Genomic DNA, 21,121 nt, shown 5'->3' with positions numbered 1-21,121 from the left:
AGATTTCCTTTACAGAGGCGTGGTCTGGGGGAGCCCAGAGACGCCTGGTGTGGGCTTTGTTTGTCAATTATCTCAGCCTGAGTGCGTGTGGGCTTTCGGGGACCACAGTTCTCTTTGTCAGATGCAGCTGGCAGGGAGAGCTGTGGTTATCGAGGGCTTATACTACATAGGAATTGTATACCTTCACTGCGGCAAACTGACTCCACACCAAAAGGAGATGTTTACATTTACAAGCAAAGGAATGTTTTGATTGCCTTCACACTAATTGCATCCTGTCTTCTTGTGATATATGTCCCGTTCTTTCCCCTCCCCTCCTCTTCTGTATTTGACCAGTTTGGATCAGGCATCTGATGAAGAGAACTTGATTCTCGAAAGCTTATGCTACAATAAAATAAAATTGGTTAGTCTTAAAGGTGCTACTGGACTCTTTTTGATTTTGCTACTACAGACTAACACGGCTAACTCCTCTGGATTAATAGGAGCAGTAGATATCAAAGTTCTTTAGACCATTTTATAATGGATGAATATTTAGAGATACAAAACCAAAACATTTAAAGAGATGGAAATCCTTGAAATAGATATTGTTATATCTAGCACACAGGCAGATTTCTCTTATATCTCATTCACTTGTTAGTAATGGGTTGTGTTCCACTAATAGCAGTAATGATGGATATGAGGACAGCCACTCAGTTACCCCATCCCTTAATGCTTAGACAAGCCTCTTCAGGGGGAAACTCTATTGGTCCCTAAGCTAAAAATTAATCTGTGTTTTTTTAACAAGGCCTACATCTCACCTATATTAAAACCTTATTAAAACATTATCTAGTAACAATTCAAAACAACCCCACAAGAGCACCCCAAAGGTACACTAGAGGCAATAACTATAAACAACTGTAGTGCAGAACATCAACTCTTAACTGTTTAATAGGGGCAAAAAGCAATCTCTCCCCCCCCCACACACGCCAATAGCCACTCTTAGTATATAACAATCAACAGCAACTCTTTAAATTCAAACCACACCAACAAGCAAAACACCATCTGTCCCAACAACAGCAACTATCAATATGTAACAATTATAGCAACTCTTTTAAATATTAAATTAACGCATGCAAAGCAATCTGCCCCCACAACAACAGCAACAACCACCAGAAAACAAGCAAAAGCACCCCTCACACACAACAGCAAAAGTAATTACAGTTTTGAAAAGAAAGTTTAAAAGGGAAAAAAAGTTTTCCCCTTTCCCCACCCTTGCCTCACCACTCCTCAAACCAACACCAGACCAACCCTCCCCACCCCCAAAGAGGAGAAAAACAGGTCTATAACTCACAAACAAGGCAAAGTTTCCTCAGGTGTTCCCTCCAGGCAGGCAGGCAGGCAGCAGTTCCTCAGGTCACATCATGCAACAAGCAAGCAGCAGCAGTAATTCAAAGCACATATCCAAAAGGCAGACAGACTCCCAGAGGAACCAGAGGCTAGCAGCACTCACAGCAGTTTCCAGAAATCTCACTTAAAACAGAATCTGCTCTAAGCCAGGCCTGCTTTTACATTCTTGCAAGAATTTGAAAAAGGCTCTCTCATCAAAGAATCACTGTGATTGGCCAGACAATTAGAACTCTTCCACCCATTGGTCATTCCCTCACTCACTCACTCAGTCTCCCTTCTCTTCTTCCCACTGTTGCCTGTGGAAAAAAGCCAAGGAAAGAACAGAAGGGAGAAGCCAGCCAGCTTTAAAATGGCTGGCACAGTGATTTCTGGATAAACCCAAATATATTCTGGAATATATTGTTCAGTGTACTCAAATATATCCAAAATTATCTTGGTATGCCAAATATACCCGAATAATGATGGTGAGAAGTGCCATCAAGTCAGAGCTGACTTATGGTGACATCTGGTGGGGTTTTCATGGCAAAAGACTAACAGAGATGGTTTGCTGTTCCCTGCCTCTGCAATACTGGTCTTTGTTGGAAGGTATTATTTGGGTATATTTTCTATTCAACAGTACCAAATTGCACATCCCTAGTACTAAACTGTGGCCAGTGCATTTTACTTCCAAGTAAACATGCTTAGGATTTGTCTCTTAATAATTCTCAATACTTCTTGTTTTGCACTTTTCATTCCTATGGATTTTGATGGGAGAATTAAACATGTATATGGAAAGCAAAGATCAAAGCCACTAGGATAATCTATGTATAGGCAAGCAAGCAAGCCTTTACTGGCATATATAAAATATAAATTTTAAATACAGAAACTCCATACAAAATGAGATTAAAATTACAGATAGGAACAGGGCAACAGTGCAGCAAAACCAGTACAGAATATTACGCCCTGACAAGTAATCTATGTATAGTAACAGTACTATTATTGATGTAACTTCATATAAACATCATAGAACGGGCAAGCAAAAGAAAAGGAGAAGAGATCTTAACTAGCATCATGTTCCTGTGGGATCAAACTTTGTATGTAAAACACAAGTTGTCTAGATGCTTGAAGTATTTTGGTAATTCATTCACTCATTCATTGACACATTCAAGATTGTATTCTTGGCATCTTCTACTTCTGTTGACCAGGTGAACCAAGCTCTTTCAAAGAAAGTTGGAATATAGTCATTGCAGATAATTTGTAGAAGAGACTTCCCTGGTAATCCCACCTAGACATGGGCACGAACAGCATTACGAACAGAAAAAAGCCACAAACAGCCTAATCTACTGTTCTCGAACAAGCTGTTCGTGAGGCCCCATCCTAAACGAACAGGTGGTCGTTGCAAGCCTCGTTTGTTGCCTTTGGCAGCCGTCCATCAAGAAAGACAGTCTGGCACCTGCAATCAATCCTCTTGGCAACTGGAGGCAGGGAGGGACTGAACTCTGTCTGAACTCCTTCTGACTTTCCTTCTGGCTTTAACCCTTCAAAGTACTTGCAGCAGAGAGACCCGTTTTTGTCACTGTTAAGAGAAAATGACAGCCAACAGGGAGACCTGTGGATCATGCCTTTCCCGGGGTGCAATCTCTCTGAAACTTGGGGGAGGGGGTCTTTGGAGGACAGTGAGGACTATGTCCCCTGCAAATTTGGTGGGTATTGGACATTGGGAAGGTCACTTTTGTAACCCCTCAAACTAGCTGCCAGCAGACACTGCTATTTTTGCCAGGACAGGGCCCTTTAAACTATCAGCTGGCAGGCAGCAGGGGAGAATCCCTCCGCTGCCTGCCAGCTGATAGTTTAAAGGGACCTTTAAAGGGCCAGGTAAGTGGGTTTGAGGGGAGGGGTGCTAAGTAGGGGGCTTTGGGGGTTGGGGTGGTTCTGGCCCCCACAAACAATGAACAACGAACATGTCCAGAAACAGTTCATGTTCATCCATGTTCATTGATAGTTGTTCGTTGTTCGTGGATGGCAACGAACGATGAACAGGGTGTTCGGGTTTTTTTTTTCCATTCGTGCCCATGTCTAATCCCACCTAATAATACTTTAATATATACTCCCACAAACATTAGCATGAAGATTGGCAAAAGATTGACCTCATATATTTGTAAGCATCAATCCATGACTTTTGAATAAAGCATAATTAAAAGAGATCAGTTTCCCTACCATATCCATTCCTTGCATGTGATATATTGAACGTCCACAATCCTGAGCTCAGAAACAATCATCTTAGCACAAATAAAAATACAAAGCCTATCAGTAATAATGAAGGGGAAAGACAATAGCTCTTTGAAAGAGAAACCAGGCTGGTGGGCCAAACAAATGAAGAGATTTTCTGATGCAGAACATAGTGGATTTTCTTTCTGCAATTCATAGGAGACTTAATATGCCTGCGCAGGCTGCTGACTCTGCTGACAAACACTAGTGAAAACAGTATGAATTTGCATACAGACTGCAAATCTCATTGTTTGAGACAGAGCTGCTCATTAATCACTGTGAACTCTTAAGCCCAGTCACTTGCTTATGTGCTGTCCATTGTTGGTTAGAAAATGTAACAGTGTTTATTTCAGTCTTCAGCCTGAAGAATAGTAGCAGTGTTGTCCTAATGCCCTGCTTCTCAGGTTCCTGAAGCAGCCAGCTGGCTGATGTTGGGAAAAGAGGACTGCATTAGATGGACCCTTGGTCTGATCAAACATGGTTGTTATATCACTCACACATTTGATGAAGGGCCAGGATAGCCTTCTCATTTCATGAAGTAGGTGATGTTATCAGCAATATGGATGTTGCACTGTCATAACTCAGGAGAATAACACACAGTGATAGAATATACTGACTCCTTTTGAGAAGAAAAGCAAGATAAAAGCACTTTACACAAACGAGAACACAGTGTGGTACATTGCTTAGAATGTGCACAATTTCAGACACTGTGTAGAAATTGTAAACAGAAATTAGCAACATGAATGTAAATTCTGGTTCCACCCCTTGATTAGCCTGATTGAAAACAGACTGGGAAAATCACAACAGAGAAAAGTCTATGTTGATAAATAGCAATGGTAACTGCAAATTTGGGTCATCTGGGCTTACTGTCTACTATCCAGCTGCTGTCGTATTCCCAAGGCTATGGGACTGCATATTCCCTGATTCCAAAGATAAATCTTTCTTGGAAAAAATAAAGACAATCACTGGGTCTAAACAAATACATTTTAAAAACATTTTTTTTAAAAAAAACTGAGCTCTGGATTTTTTTTTTAACAGAACAACCCAGTCCAAGGGTCAGGGGTCCTTATCAGTAGAAATGGGCCCACTGCCATCACTTACTTGACTTATCCATACTGATTTGTTGTTTTAAAGATAACTTTTCTTCCATACAATAACAGAAGTTACCAGTATCACTAGGGTTCCCAGGTGCCCGCCGATGGTGGGCATGCTCCCAGGGATTTGCACCCTCATCCACCGATTGCCCAGCAATCGGCAGGAGGAGGTGAACTCCTGGAGCTTGCCCGCCACCAACAAGCACCTCAGGAACACATGCTGGGTGCGCATTCCCACCCATTGCGCTAGCTGTGGGAGCATCCCGGCACTCCATTTGGAACCAATTTAGGCCCCAAACTGGCCAAATCTGAGCCGTGCAGAGCGCAGGAGCACTCCTGTGGCTGATGCGATGCCATCACGCACTCAGTGTGGTGATGTCACTTCTGGAAATGATGTCATCACTCCATGGCCAGAGCACACATGTGCATTGCATGCATGTGAGGATTCAAACTGGGGCAGCAAAAAGTAAATGCCAGGTCCCAACTCTCTCGCCAGGAGGATAGAGGGACCTGGCAACCCTAAGTATCCCCAAGGAAACCATTTATGGGCAAACTGATCATGGACAAATGCTCCATTAGTTGCTTTACTGGAATGACTCACTTGCAGAAGTAAAAGAAGTGAAATCAAAAGATACCAGGAAGAACCCTGTGGTATACAGATACTCAAAGCGGTAAAACACGTTTTCTATGGGAAAAGATCAGAAATATTTCTCTCCAGGACCTTTTAGGGGTGCAAACATACTCTGTTTTGTCTGTACTGAAGACTTATTTGGCATATTATATGAAACACCTTTAGAAATTGGCCCTAGTGATTGGAACAGGAGGATGTCTGGATTAAAAATAAAATATACAATGATTACACAATAAACTATCATGAGCTATTTAAATTGTTCTGTATAACATCATCTCCGTGGCTCCCAAGATGTACCAATGGTTCCCCCCCACCCTCAAATTATATAACAGTTGTCATATTGGCCTAATGTGCAAGCAAAGTTAGCTGGCTGGCGAATATACATTTATATAACTCAGGTGAAAACTGACAGACATCAAAATCAAATGTGCATTAGAAAAGCTGAAATGCAACTGTAGAGCCACTTTCCTATATGGCCATTAATTGGTTTTATCATTGGGTACAAGCAAATTTAAAAGTGCCTTTGTGTTTTCACACATCAGAAACATGATACTGTTGCTTTTCAATCTGCCTATCCAATGCATGTGCATATCAACAGAGGAGAAGAGCTGAAAAGCACTTTAAATGGCACCTGTGAATTTGGCCCAAGAGCTGATGAAGTTGGTTTGAATACACCCCGAAAACAAATACTACAGAACAAAGAGAGTGTGTGATTTCTGGTTCAATTCATACCTTATCTGAATAGTATGGCTGATATCAGGAACCAAGTAACTAGGCGTCATTCTGCATGGAAAACCATTTGTATGACACAGGGTACTTTTAGTTCAGCTGTCTTCCTTGGTTAGATCTAGCCCACTTTACTCAGATACTGCTAGCCACCTCACACGAGCAGATTCCCAGAGGCAACCACAGTGAAACTTGCTTATGATTCTCAGTTGTTCTTCAATTTAGTTCATTTATTAAACCAGACCCCTTAGCTTCAGTGGCAGCCATCCCATTCATATCCTTTTAAATAACATACAATGTAAAACAATTAGCCCTAATATTATTCTGTCTCTCTTTTTTTCTTTTAGCTATACCTTCAAGCCTCTAAAGAGAAATTTTGTTTACTGTGTAATTCAGCTTAGCCACAATCTAAATCTTTGATTTAAAACATGCTTTCTTGGATGTCCCCCCCCCCCCCCTGAGTCCAATAGAACCTACTTTCTGATTAGGGTTGAAGTATCAGGATGCAAAAAGGTAAGACAAATACAAGAGAAAGCTGTATAATTCATAATAAGCATGTTTGATATCTACTAAATTATCCTTAGAGGTCTTCTATTCAAATAAAGAAAAGATGGGCACTCTCTTAGGAAGACGGTTACAGTTTTCAAGGATGTGATTTATTTGCACAAGTCTGATGATGGCGTGAAATCAAATGGCTGCAGTGAGGAAATGATAAACTATCTGGAGAATAATGCAGCCTGAAACCTAAACATATGTTTATAGTTGCTGTTCTGGGCTGATAGCCAAGAGGGCATTTTGCTTTGCAAGCTGGGATAATGTAAGTCATACTTTTTAGAAGCAAAGCAAACAAAACAAAAGGCATGCTTTTTACGTCTGTAGAGTGCCATCAAGTCACAGTTAACTTATGGTGACACATACATCCCTCCTAGGTTTTTAAAGGTAAGAGACGAACAGATACGGTTTGCCATTGCTTGCTTCTGCAAAGTATAAAAATATTAGTTTCTCTTGGTTGTTGGACTTCCAAGGACTAAAGGATAGCTAACCATGCTATTTAAATTTTTGTTATTAATACAAGAAATAAATATAGTCCATGGGAAATAAATTATACAAATGTCATTATGTATTACTGAAATGCAATGTAAAGTGAGCACTTAAGCTTCACTGTGTATGTGTGCATTATGTTACTGCTGTTGCTTCTGCTATTCTCTAAGGGCTTTTGTGCTGGTGGTACACATTACTCTGGCATTGACTGGTTATTTTATTTAGCTATTTAACAAAGTTCATATCCTGCCATTCTACCCGATCATAGAATCATAGGGTTATAAGGGATCTCTAAGGTCCTCTAATCCAACCCCCTGCACAATGCAGGAAATTCACAAATATACCCAGGCAATGATCAGATCTGCATCTTCTTAGCTGCAACATACTATTAATTGTGTTGCAATTCTTAAGAGGCTAATTCAGAAAGTAAGATGGTTATATAATTCATGTTGGTACATGATGATCACGAAATTCTATCCTCATGGCCCATAATCTGGATGGGTATACTTTGTGGCTTAGTTTGATGGTCAATTTAGACAAGCTTCAGGAAATTAAACTGAAGGGGAAAATAGCGTAACATTTCTTCAGTGGATTTCATCCACATCTCTGATTTGTGTGGTTAAAGTCCCTTCACATCAAGTGTTTTTCAAGTTGCCCTTGTCTTTACCTGTGATAAAAAAAATTCACAAGATTAGAGACATTTTTTCAACACTCACATGTGGTGGAAAAAAGAAAAAAAATCAACCAATGCATTAGTCATGGGGAAAACAACCTTTGCCCCATAAACAAACAGTTGTTTCTGCTGTCACCAGACCTTGTTGTCTTCCTTGAATGCTGTTTAGCTACATTGGTTTAGTAGGTAACGGCCTTTGTATGTCTGCAATAAAAGAAATGAAGAGGTATCTTTCAAATGCCCAAAAGATTGACTAAAATAAGGAAAAATACGGAAAAATAGAAACCAGAAAGGCAGTAAAGGGAAAATAGAACAAGACCTTCTGCAAGTACTACCTTAAAATAGGCAACATCAAGAGCTGTCTGTACATATGCATTCTCTGTGGTGGCCCCCACCTTACTGAATGGCATGTCTGAAGAGGTCAGGACAGGTCCCACTCTCCTGGCTTTCTGCAAACTGTGCAAAACTGAATTATTCAGTAGGGTAACACAGGCAATAAGACTGTACTGTAAGGAAATTTATCAAAGAGATGCTTTGATAAAGGCTGTTACTGTTGTTTATTATGTCATGTCAAATCGCTTATGTTTCAGGCATCTGAAGAAGGGAGCTCTGACTCTTGAACGCTTACACTGAAAATATTGTCAGTCTCTAAGGTGCCACTGGACTCAAATCTTGCTGTTCTACCACAGACTAATATGGCTACCCACATTATCTAACTGTAATGGCTATGTTAGCCAAGTACTAGCAGTGCCGTCAACATGATGACCATCCTATGGGGCAAAAATTTGGCACTTCAGATGCAGGCTGTTGCTAAAAATGGGAGACTCTGCCTATCTCACCTTCATCATCAGTCATCTACTTTCTTTCCTTCAGGGCATTCTAGGAATTATAGTTCCCAGAATCCCTGACTTTAATGATGAGTGTAGGGCCCAATAGCCTAATTTTTTCTAACTGCGCAACTTCCCAATAGTTGGAAGGCCTTGCCTCTAGTTATTTTGGAATGAGAATTCATGTACATCCTCATTTCATGCCATTTTCAGATGTTTCAGTCTCTCAAGTGAATGTCAATCTCAAGCCAATGTTAAATTGGTGAAGATTTTCCCCCACCCATTTTCACGTTTTTGAAAATGCTATCTATATCAAATTCAGACAAATGTGGCAAAATGTGGAGATGAATATACTCGTATTATTTATTTTTATCTCCATTTTACCTTGCTGCTCTACAGATAATTGCCTCATGGGAGGCAAATCTGTATTTTTCTTAAATGTTTTAATTTGTTTGTACAACCTCTTACAATTATTCCCTTTAAACCAAGGTCACAAGACTGGCATTTTCACATTATGAGATTACCATGTTTCACCTTTTGATTGGCCTCTGGGATAGGAGTTTATGTGATTAAAAATATTTCTCATCAAGAACTTACTGTTGCTAAAAACCTTTTCATGAATAACAGTGTCATTCTTCTGCATGATTTTTTAAGTTTATGCAAAGATGCAGTAATTCTATATTCAAATCTACTTGCTATTAAATTACAGTGTAAAGAGTGACTTGGGAAAGAGGTTTATTGTTTTGAATGCCACAGGGATGGTTTCCTTCCCCTTTCATTTCAAGAAACAGCTCTTTCTAAATACAAAAAAATCGAAGTGTGATTTGTCAGTGTATTTTAAATTATTTCTTTTTGAAATAAAAATTATTAAGTGGTGAAAAAATTAAAGTATATCCGTGGTTACTAAATAAATGGTCTCTACCCCACTCACTTAGCTCTCAGCTTGATCAGATATAACCAATAGAACCAATGCTGGAATTAGTTTGGTCACATAATTTATTTTTCTATAGTAAAAAGTATTATGGTTTCTCATTTGTGCCATCAATGATAGCGCCAGAGTAAAGCACCTACCATAATATAAAGCCTGAGGGCCAAGCTACAAGTGACGAATGACACTTGAACGGCAAGTGTATTTCTCCCTGTTCACTTGCCCGCCACTCAATCCACTTGCTGTTCAAGTGTCATTCGTCACTTATAGCTTGGCCCTGTGTCTTTGTAATTTTCCTTTTTGATCTTTGCCCCTCTCTTCCTGCATCTTATTTTCTTTTGTTTCCAACCATTGAAATAAATATTGTAAGTTATTTGGGATAAGGAGTGGACCCAAGTTCTTTCCTTACATTACTTGGTCAAATACTATATACATTTAAGGATGATGGTGGTGGTGATGCTGATTAAATATAGTTATTGAGTTAACAGCTTCAAAGTAGAGTGCCCACAGAACAAATCACTAAGCAGAAAGGGGGGCAGCTGCAGTAAAAAAAACCCACCAAACTTTGGATCACCCCAAATCACACAGACATGAATTCTAAACATTGTCCCCTACAAAAAATCATGTGCTGGTGCTGATCCAAACACTGGTTCTGGAGCTGAGAACTCCTATATGGCCTGCCTCCCAGAACCTTGTATTGGGAATGGCTGTGAATAAGGAACTGGGAAAGAAAAAAGTCCTCTGTACCCCCAAACAATATTTGGATCACCCCAAATCACAAAGCCCTGGAATCCAGAGATTGTCTCCTACAAGAAGACATGTACTGGTGCTGATCCAGTTACTGGTTCGGGATCTAAATCCTCATATTTGGGCTACTTCGCAGAAGTTTGTACTGGGAACAGCTGTGAATAAGGAACCAGGAGAAATACAAGTCCTCTGTACCCCCAAACAATCTTGGAATTACTCCAAATCACACAGCTTGTCTTGGGAACAATTGTGAATAAGCTTTGGTCTAAAATAGTTCTTGCAGCCCAAAATAACTTGAGAAGCACCCTGATTCACAGATTCCATTGTGCTATACAGAAATATTGGACAAGCATTTTCTTCAGCTTAGTTTAAACCTTATTTATTGCTTTTTGCAAAACTATGTGTTTCCTTGAAAGCTGTTAGGTCCTTTTCAATTTTAAAAGCCTTAAAATTATATTTTGATCACTAGTATGGGATTATACTTGGTTTTGTTTAGTTTCTGGAATGGTGTCAGGTGCTTTAAACTTTGAAGAAATGCTTCATACCCCTTATCTGCCTTGTTCCATAGTATAGTGATTCACATGTCAGTGGGAAAATGGTTGTTTTCGCTTTTAATTACCAGTACAACATTTTAACATCAAGAACAAAAACATCAGACAAGGGTGGCTTTCATTCTTAATTTTATTTTGTTTTAATTTTCAGAGGAATTTAAAAACATAGGATTCTTCTTACATATACAGTTGCCTAGAGTAAAACATTATTATTTATTTCTTTTATACCTGCTTTTCTCTCCAGTGGTGACCCAAAGCATTGCACATCATTCTCCTCCCCTCCATTTTGCCCTCACAACAACCCTGTGAGGCAAGAGACTTTGAGAGTATAGGGTTGTCAACTCTGGGTCAGGAAATTCCTGGAGATTTGGAGGTTGGAGCCTGGTGAAGGTAGGTTTTGGGGAGAGGAGGGAAATCTGCAGCATATAATGCCATAGAATCCACCCATTTACTCCAAGGGGACTGATCTCTGTTGTGTGGAGGTCAGTGGTATTTATGGGAGACCCCCAGGCTCCACTTGGAGGTTGGAAAGCCTGCAAGAGTGTATATCTGGCCCAAAGTCACCCAGCAAGTTTCCATGGCACAGTGAAGATTTGAACCTGGATGTCCTAGATCCAGTTTGCACACTCTGACCACTACACCACATTGGCTCCAAACAATGTGGAAACTTAGATATTGGATTAGCAACATACTTCATGCTAAGCATTGTCTGTATCTAAGCTTTAAAGGGGGTTTAGACATATTCTTGGAGGATGTCTATCAGCAACTAGTATCCATGCCGACTAGAGGGAGCCTCCACATTCAGAGGCAGTCAAATTGTGGCTATGGGCATGGCATGGGATTGTTGTGAGATTGTATGTTGACGTGAGATTGTAGGATGAATTTTGGGTGACTCAGTATAAAAATCTGGAGGATCCATGAGAACCTGTGCTTTTGAACCACATTTTTATGCCATGGCAGTGCCTTGAATTGGTGGGTACATGATTTTTGTGGTTCACTCTGAGGAAATCGACATATATGGGTTTTTATGCTGAATTTTGGGTGACCCAGTGTAAAAATCCAGAGGGTCCATGAGTATCCATGATTTTGAAGCACTTTTTGCACACTGGCTGTGCCAGAAGCAGTGGATGCATTTTTTTTTTTTGCAGCAAACTGTGGCTATGGGCATGACATGAGATTTTATGGTGAGTTTTGAGTGACCCTATATACAATTCCTGAGGATCCATCAGGCTCTATGCCTTGAAACAATATCTTTGTACCATGGTGGCACCAGGACACAATGAGTTTATATTTTTTTGTGATTCAATCTGTTGCTATGGTAATGATAGAGGATCGCATGGTGAGTTTTGGGTATCCTCATATAAAAATCCAGAGAATCCATGAGGATCCGTGCTTTTGAGCCGCATTTTTGCACTGTGACAGTGCAACTAAGTGGTGGGTGCATGATTCCCCCCCCCCACAATTTCCCCTAATATTTGTGTTTGGCTTTGCGGGAAAGGAACTAGGAAGTGTGAATAGGGAACTGGGAACCAAAATCAGCTTTGTAACATACTGCATTCTCCTTAACATGATATCCTAAGACTGGGTACTGACAATAGGTGGACTTAACACACTCCTTTATAGTCTTATCTGCATGCTATTCCCAACAAGAAATAAGTTGAATTTTTCCCAAACGTAACACTTAAATGAATTACAGCTGTGTTTGAAAGTGGCCTATAAAGTGTTAGACATTTTAAATGAATTCTTTGAATAAAATTGCTCAGGCATGTGAGCCCTCTTTGGCTGTCATGTTAATAATAACTCCTAACCACTGGCGGCAGGGAGACTTTTCCATTCTGGGCAGCCAGAGACAGCTTAAACTAATAAAAGGCAGCAGGCCAGTGGTAGAATCTGATCTGCTGTAAAGCTGTCTCTAGTATGGAAACATCTGAATTTAACATGAATCTGAAGGGTTTTTTCCCCCCTCAAAACATATGCTGCCTTCCCATGTTCCTGTGGTGATCAAAGTGTCATATTTCAGAGACCTGCTGAAAAGTAGGATTTTCCCTTTCAAACTTGCCTTGCTTTCAGAATGTTTGGCTGTGAAGAAATCTGATACTAATATACTCACACGCCATGCATGACTACTTTTTAACTTTAGAAAAATAATGAAAATAAATATTTTGAGCTCAAGTTATAACAACCTATAGAATTAATAATAATAAAACACATGGAAGGAGTTCAATACAAATATCTTCAAAGACCTTAATGGAAGCAGTTAAGTTTATCAGCACCACCTCATTCCAACCAATTGAATCGTTCAAAACACTTCAACGTATCATTTAACCAGTGCTATAAAACATGTCACAGCTGCTGGCGAAACGTCAGGAACTACAATGCCAAGACCACGGCAATACAGCCCGGAAAACCCCCAACAACCATGTCACTTAGGTTTAGGATTTTTAACTCTCTAATGTGTTCACAAACAATCACCACATATTTGAAAGACACAAACAAGGCAGTTTTATTTTACACTCTAATTGATCCTCAGTAAACAGGAAACCTCTTAATGTTCATATTGAAATGCTGGGACAAAACCCAAGGGACAATATTCTAGGTAACCTTCAAAGGCACCATCCCAACAAAACCTGTATTATGTAATTCATTTCTCACATTTATCTCCTGCCTTTTTATTCAAGGAGCTCAGGACAATATATACATGAAGATTATCTTATTTCCTCCTCAAAATGATCCTGTGAGGTAGATTATTGCAGAGAAAGAACGAATAGTTCAAATTCACCTGCTAAACTGCATGGCTGAGCAGAAGTCTAAACATAGTCTTCTATGCTTCAAAACCGTCACACTACAATGGCTTTTATTGACTTTTACATTGATATCCATACAGAACGGTCCTTTTCAAATCTAGCAACCTAGATTCCCATGTAGGAAGTTGATTTCACAAAATTTAATATAGCCAATAAAACAGAAGCATCAGCTCAGACACCAAAGCAGAGAAGCTTACTTGGTTTTACCATGCTTTTAGGCCAATTCAAGACAAAAAGATATATAAATAAAGTTGCATACCAACCATCAACAAATCAAATATCACCTAGGGTTGCTAATTTCCAGATGGACCCTGAGGATCTCCTAGAATTACATCTGACCCCCAGATTACAGAGATCTGTTCCCTTAAATTAGAAAATGGCTACTTCGGAGAGTTGACTCTGTGGCATTATAGCCCACTAAGGACTCTTCCTTCCCCAAACCCTGCTCTCCTTGGGGTCCACAAACAAATCTCCAGGAATTTCCCAACTTGTAGTTGGTAAGCCTACATGCCCAAATACTTGAAGCATATTTGAATATTCAGAAGTTGTTTGGAGAATATTTGTTATTTAAATCTGCCAAACAAAATGTTGAGGGAAATTTTTGGGATCAAAGTTGTTCCATGAAGGTTCAAGGGCAGGGAGTGACAAATTGGAGCTAGCACAGACACGAGCTGGCAAAACTGTGCTAGAGCTGAAGCCAGGTCAAAAAGCGAGGGCGGGAGTGATCCGTTACAGATTCCTACGCTTATAAGAATAATATCAATAAAAGCAACAATAGCTGGTCTTTCAGGAATGCCAAGTCAAACTTGAAAGTGGGTTTCCTGTGAGTTATAGACTGTTACTGGTCTTCAGCAGAAACTGCAGAATTTTAATTTGTAGTATAGTATTTCTTATTCCTCCTCCCATTTATATTGAATTTCTGACTGACAAGTGTTTCAAATGCATTATCTTATTGCACTTGCAGGATCCCTGAAAGGTAGCTCTTACCCATCTCATATGGCAAATGGGGACACAGGCAGAGATAATTGCCTCAGGCAGTTTATGGCAGAGGCAACATGTAGATCAAAATCCTCCCAGATAACAGTTCATTCACTTTGTCACTATACTGCGTTAGCTTCCTTAATTCATCATCAAATATTTTAGGACTCATTTGAAAATACATATTCTGAATCTCTCCAAGAATGATCTCTTTCATTTTATTTCTGCTTGTCAGTGCTTTTTAAAAAATACTTATAAGTTTTTTTTTTTTAAAAAACGAACATGTGCTTTAAACACGTGTTCCAAGCAAAACAGAAATATGGGTCAAGATACCAAACCTATACAATGCAATCTAATTTACATAAATGATCTGGCCCAAGCCCAGCATTTCAACTAACACACAAATGTGAAAGAGGCCAAATTCTAGATCCAGAAATGGCAATATGTTATGAAATGCAACGCCATTATTTCTTTAGCTGCAGATAATGTATGTTTGGCTTTGAGAGCCAAGTTTCTTGCTCAAATGTATTTATGTAAATTGTGCTCCATTTGTTTCTTGCTAGCATTCACAATATGACAGGTCTCTTGACATATTTATGTGACACATCTTGAGAAAAGATGATAGGAGTATTATAGCACAGAGTTTCTGACACTACAGATTAGAGCTGTCCTGCTTTCCATTCTAATACAGCATTTACAGGGTTTTATAACTTAGAGATGAACATTCCCTTTGAATGGTAGCTTATCTTATAAGTCCTCTTAATGAAGAAAGTGTTTGCTTTGCAAAAGTTGGAGAAGAGAACTCTGCAGCTCAGAAGAACAAAGGGCACACGAGGAAAAGTGAGCAGAGTAGAAATGTTCTGCAATCTGGTAATTTCAAAAATGTGTGTAGAAATACAGGGCTCAGAAAAGTGCCAAGACTTGCGTGTGCGTTATGTGCCATCAAGTTGCCTCCAACCTATGACAATCCTATGAATGAAAGACCTCCAAAATGTCCTAGCATTAACAGACTTGCTCAGATCCTGCAAACTGAAGGCCATGACTTCCTTTTTTGAGTCAATCCATCTTGTTTTAGGTCTTCCTCTTTTCCTACTGCCTTCCACTTTTCCTAACAATATTGACTTTTGCAGAGAATCTTGTCTTCTTGTGATGTAACCAAAGTACAATAGCCTCAGTTTTGTCATTTTAGCTTCTAGGGAGAATTCAGGCTTGATTTGATTTAGGGCCCAGTTATTTGTCTTGCTGCACTAGTAACTACGTATTTGTGATGGGTCATTCTTAACCAGTCACAGCAGGAGTCTTTGCCAAAGTAAAAATACCTGGAACCAAATAAGCGCTGGCATTATAGGCAAACAGTACAACATACTTGCATAAGTAGAGCGGGTTTAGGATGCAAGCTGTGCAGCCATAGTCCTTTAACTATCTCAAAACATTTACACCATGATTCATCTTCTTGAATCTGACTCCCTGTATGTGATCACTTTCTTGTAACTGAAGCCCATAGGTGGTGATGGAGAGTGCCCTCAAGTCATAGCTAACTTATGGCAACCTCTGGGGGGGCTTTCATGGCAAGAGATCAACAGAAGTGGTTTGCCATCGCCTGCCTTTGCAACCCTGGTCTTCAATGGAGGTCTCCCATCCAATTACTAACCAAAGCCAACCCTGCTTAGCTTCTGAGATCTGACAAGATCAGGCTCACCTGTGTTACCCTAAAGGGAGACTCCTTGGGAGCTGGAGGAATTAGCATACAAGGAGATGTTGTAAGAGGGGGTAACTGTAGATCTTCCACCAATGTATACGAGGATAGTTCCCTCAGAGGACACGCTAATAAACAGGCGGATGTTCAACAGGAGCAGTTTTTTATTAAAGGAGCAGTAAAAGAGCAATTGCATAGAATACACACAACACACACGCAGGACTAACTAGGAAATCAGTGAGGAACTAGGAAACCAGTTCCAGGGAGGACTATAGTTACCAATCTCGAAGAGGAAAGTTCCATGGAGGCAGCAGCGAAGATGATCAGTGCTTCATGGAGAGAAGAGGGGAGGGCTCAGATGTATCTGAGGGTGTGTGAGTGGGTCCAGAACACAAACACTGAGCACATGGCTGAGAGCCCAATTATACTGCAAATCGTATCTTGGGGCAAAACAATAGCTTAATAGCTGTGTCTATAGGTGAGGCAATAAAATTAGGCAAGGTATGATTGTGCGTATCTGGAAGCGACTATATGTAAAAACAATGATTGATGACCTGCGATATTTGGATGGGAAGAGCTTATCCGGTCCCTGATAGCCCAGTTTGGGAAGGAGAATGAGGGGAGATTTTGAAGAGTGTGGATGAGATAAAGCTTCTGGAAGACCTCCTTCGTCTTAAATCTTTGCACATTTCCTGAGTGTGGTACTGATAGTCAGTCTTGCCTCATGACTCACATTCCAGTATTTTTCCATCTCCAGCCAGAGTTGGGAACTGTTCTGCTTAGCGAGACAGCATGTCTGGTGCTTGAAGCACATGGAGGAAAGGCTTAGTATTATAAAGCTGTTCTTTCAGTGTGAGGGAGAGTATGACTGCTAACAACTGGGCTATCCGGGTAAGCATATCCATTTGTAAATAAGGCACAAATTAAGAGAAGATTGGAATCCAAAGGAGCACTAATACAAGATTAAGTTTTAGGTGACAGGCAAAGCAATTTGAACTAGAGATGGGCAGGGACAGGGAAAACTCCGAACCATGTGGTTCATGGTTCATCAAGTTTCATGAACAACCAACTTTCTTTCTTTTTAAAAAATAGATTTTTATTGGTTTTCTCATATAGGAGTAAGGGGGCAGGGGGGGCGGGGTAGAATAGGAAGGGAATATCCAATATATATCATATATTCTGCTTGAGTTAGAATTCTACTTATCTATATCTTTTCATCAAAACATTTCAACAAACATTTAACTGTGATTATTAATAATACATTACAGTAGTGTCTTCATATAGTTACTACATTCAAGTTGCTATATTTGTTTTTTATCCAATCATAAAATGGTGTCCATGGGGCTGCAAAATTTTCTTCTAATTGTCCTTTCATTAGTGAAGTTAATTTGTCCATTTCTGCATTTTCCATTATCTTCACTATCAATTCTTCTTCTCAGGGTATTATTGATCTTTTCCAGAAGGATGCTAATAGAGTTCTTGCTGCTGTTACTCCATGGATTATAAAATGTTTCTGGTCTTTTCCAATTTCTTCTGGTACACAATTGAACAAAAATATTTCAGGTTTAAAAGGAATTATACATTGTAAAATTTGTTGTAACAGATTATGCACCATTATCCAGAATTTGTGGACTTCTTTACACGTCCACCCCATATGATAAAATGTTCCTGTGTGTTTCGCACATTTCCAGCACTTATTTGACATATTTTTATACATTTTAACTAGTCTATTTGGTGTCAGATACCATCTATAAAACATCTTATATAGGTTTTCTTTAAATGCAACTGATTTAGTTATTTTAATATTAATCTTCCATATCTTATTCCATTGCATCAGATCTAAATTATATCCTCAGTTTTGTGACCATTTCATTTTATATTCTTCCACTCCCTCATTATTATTCTCCATCTGCGTTAAAAATACATACATCTTTTTTATCAGTTTCTCATCAGAATTACACAACAAAGTTTTGAAGGCATTTTGTTCTAAGTGAAAGCCTCCCAGCATTTTATCTTTGTTATATCTGGACTCAATCTGAGCCCTTGCCCACCAATCTAAGTTAATACCTTGTCTTTGGAGTTCCTCTTTTGATTTTAATATTCCTTTGTCATCTAGAAGATCTCTGTATCTAATACTCTTATCCAGGGAAAATGTCGTTGGTTGTGAGAATGCTTCTAGAGGTAATACCCATTGCGGAACCTTAGTGTAAATTTCCAGTACAATTTTTTCCCATAAAGTCATAATAGATTTCCTAATCAAATGATTCTTAAAATATTTATGCCCTTTAGCTTTCCCATACCATAGAAAAGCCTGCCAACCTAATTGCAAATCATGTCCTTCTAGGGCAAGTAATCTTTGATTTTCTAGTGAACAATGAACTTTCACAAACTTGCTCTGGTTTGTGAACCAGTTAATTTGGTTCGTGAAAACATCACTTCTGGGACAGCAGAAGGTCTGCAGAATAGGGGTGCGTGTGCTTCTGGTTTCTCCCTTTCAAATGCCAGCCGCTTTTCAGCTGATGGGAGGGGGATGGGAGGGGGGAAGCTGCTGGCATTTGAAAGCAGCAACACTTTTCCTTTCGCAGCAAGAAAAGTGTTACTGCTTTCAAATGCCCAGCGCTCTCCTTTTCCCTGGATGCAAAAGTGAGGTAAGGGTCATAAGGCTGCTTCTCCATTGGCTTCCTTACTCCTGGGTATGAAAACACTCCCTTATTTTTTTTTCTCAAAGCCAGGAACAATTCTTAATGTTGCTGCTTATTCCCTGCTGGCTTTAAAATTCCAGAAATGGTTAAATGGCTGCTTTTCCTCCTATGCACACACTGTCTTTTTTCCCCAAAGGCAAGAATGAGTTGTAACATTGTAACATAGTAACATTGTAACATCACTACACATTTCTCCTGGCTTTAAGAGCCAGAAAAGGGTCAAATGGCTGCTTTTCCCTCCCTCCCAGGCATGTTTCTGGCTTTGCCAAAGAAAAAAAAAACCCAAGCATTTTGCACAGCCCTTTGGAAACAAAGTGGCAGGGAAGCTTCCAGGAGAGGATGAAGCAGTAGCATTTTAACCCTTTCTTGGCTTGGCTTTAAAAAAATAAATGAGAGTGGAACAAGCACAAAAAGTATGTTTTCCCCCAGAACTTCACCACCAATTGCCTCTCCAGAGGGCAGGGGACAGCCCAATCAGCAAATACAGGGAAGGGGAAGGATTCCAACACTGCAATGTTACTATGCTTGCTCAAAGTGTTTTTTTTTTAGTGTGACATGAACTGCAAAACCCTGAAAGCCTGAAACTGCACTGAACCTTCATGCAAGAAAAGTGTTGCTGCTTTCAAATGCCAGCAGCTTTTTTCAGCTGATGGGGGATCCTGCTCCCATCAGCTGAAAAGTAGCTGGTGCACACCTCTACTGCAGAAAGCCGATCCCCGCTTGCCTGGGAAACTGATTGCTCAGTGCCAGGCTGTCTGCAGTGACAAACTGAAAAACAAACCAAATGAATGGGCCTAAAGTTCATTGTAGTTTATCAGAAATGGGCTCCGATGAACTGCCAGTTGGTGAACCATGAACCAGCCCAGTTCCTGATGAACTTTGGTTCATATTTCAGTTGATGCACATCTCTAATTTGGACCATAGCAAATTTTGTATAAATCTGTGTAATTTTGCACAAGCGCAAGGAACTGACAGAGATCTGGTCATAATGACAAACACCATGGGAAGATAGTCTAAGACAGTAAAACAAAAATGAAAACACAAACTGGAGCCAAATAAAGGAAGCTGCCAAGGATCCCAATGTTGGAAATTGATGTAGAAGAGTAGAACCACAGAGATGCCAGATCACAGAATTAAATACTATGAGGTAGGATTGTAACATGAAACCTGTGGTATCATATTTTACATTTGGTGGGATTGGCTGGTGTTGCCACCTCAGCATGCCAACATGTGGACATTGGATGCATTGGGTTGCCAATGCATCCAATGGGGTGGGAGGAAAGGTGGTAGAAGGGCCCTTGAGGGTTGGGGGCATTTTGCATGCAAAATGCCACCCCTGGCAAGACAAGCCTGCCTCTTCATTTTTCCCCCATAGGAAATAATGAAGATCAGCAGCAGCAAGCACAAAATAAGAGATTAGCAGCAGCAAGCGAAAACCTTTCCCTTTTTAGGCGAGGATAGGGGGATCTGGTTTGGGGGGGCCATAACATGGCCCCCCAAAGTCTAAACTGTCTGAAACTTGGTGGGTTGTTAGAGAGGAGTTAGAGGAAGGTCCCCACCAAGTTTGGCTTAATTTTGTGGGAAAATGCCTCCCCCAGGCTTCAGGGAAGCCTGGGGGAGGCTTTTCCCCATTGAAATGCATTACCGAAACAAGCCGAAATACCGAAACGGTTACCGAAACATACCAAAACGTTTTGGTAATCACTGTTTTGGTATTACCGAACGTTTCAGTAATCATGAAAAGTTTCGGTAATACCAAAACAAACCGAAACAGGTATGTTTCGGGTTTTTTTTCGGTAATCTGATTACCGAATTGCACACCCCTAATCCTAACTTGGTGGGGGGGGGTGGATTTCAGAGAATGGGGGAGGTTCAGCTGCTACAATTGCAATCTTTCCACAGGTAGAAAATGATCTTTACTTAGGGTAGTGTTCAAGCAAAGGTAGTGATACTTCTGCTGCAATGTACTTCACATTGGCTGTTGTCTGTTAAAAGTTGGTTTCAGGGGAAATTGGTGCCAAAGTTTGCTCCCACAGACCTATTCTATGTAAAAAGAAAAATCTGATGTTGCTGTTCATATTCCTATACTATAC

The sequence above is a fragment of the Eublepharis macularius genome, chromosome 1 (assembly GCF_028583425.1).
Source record: "Eublepharis macularius isolate TG4126 chromosome 1, MPM_Emac_v1.0, whole genome shotgun sequence".
In the NCBI taxonomy this organism is placed as follows: domain Eukaryota; kingdom Metazoa; phylum Chordata; class Lepidosauria; order Squamata; family Eublepharidae; genus Eublepharis; species Eublepharis macularius.
The sequence above is the reverse complement of the archived record's forward strand: the minus strand, read 5'-3'. Positions refer to the sequence as shown.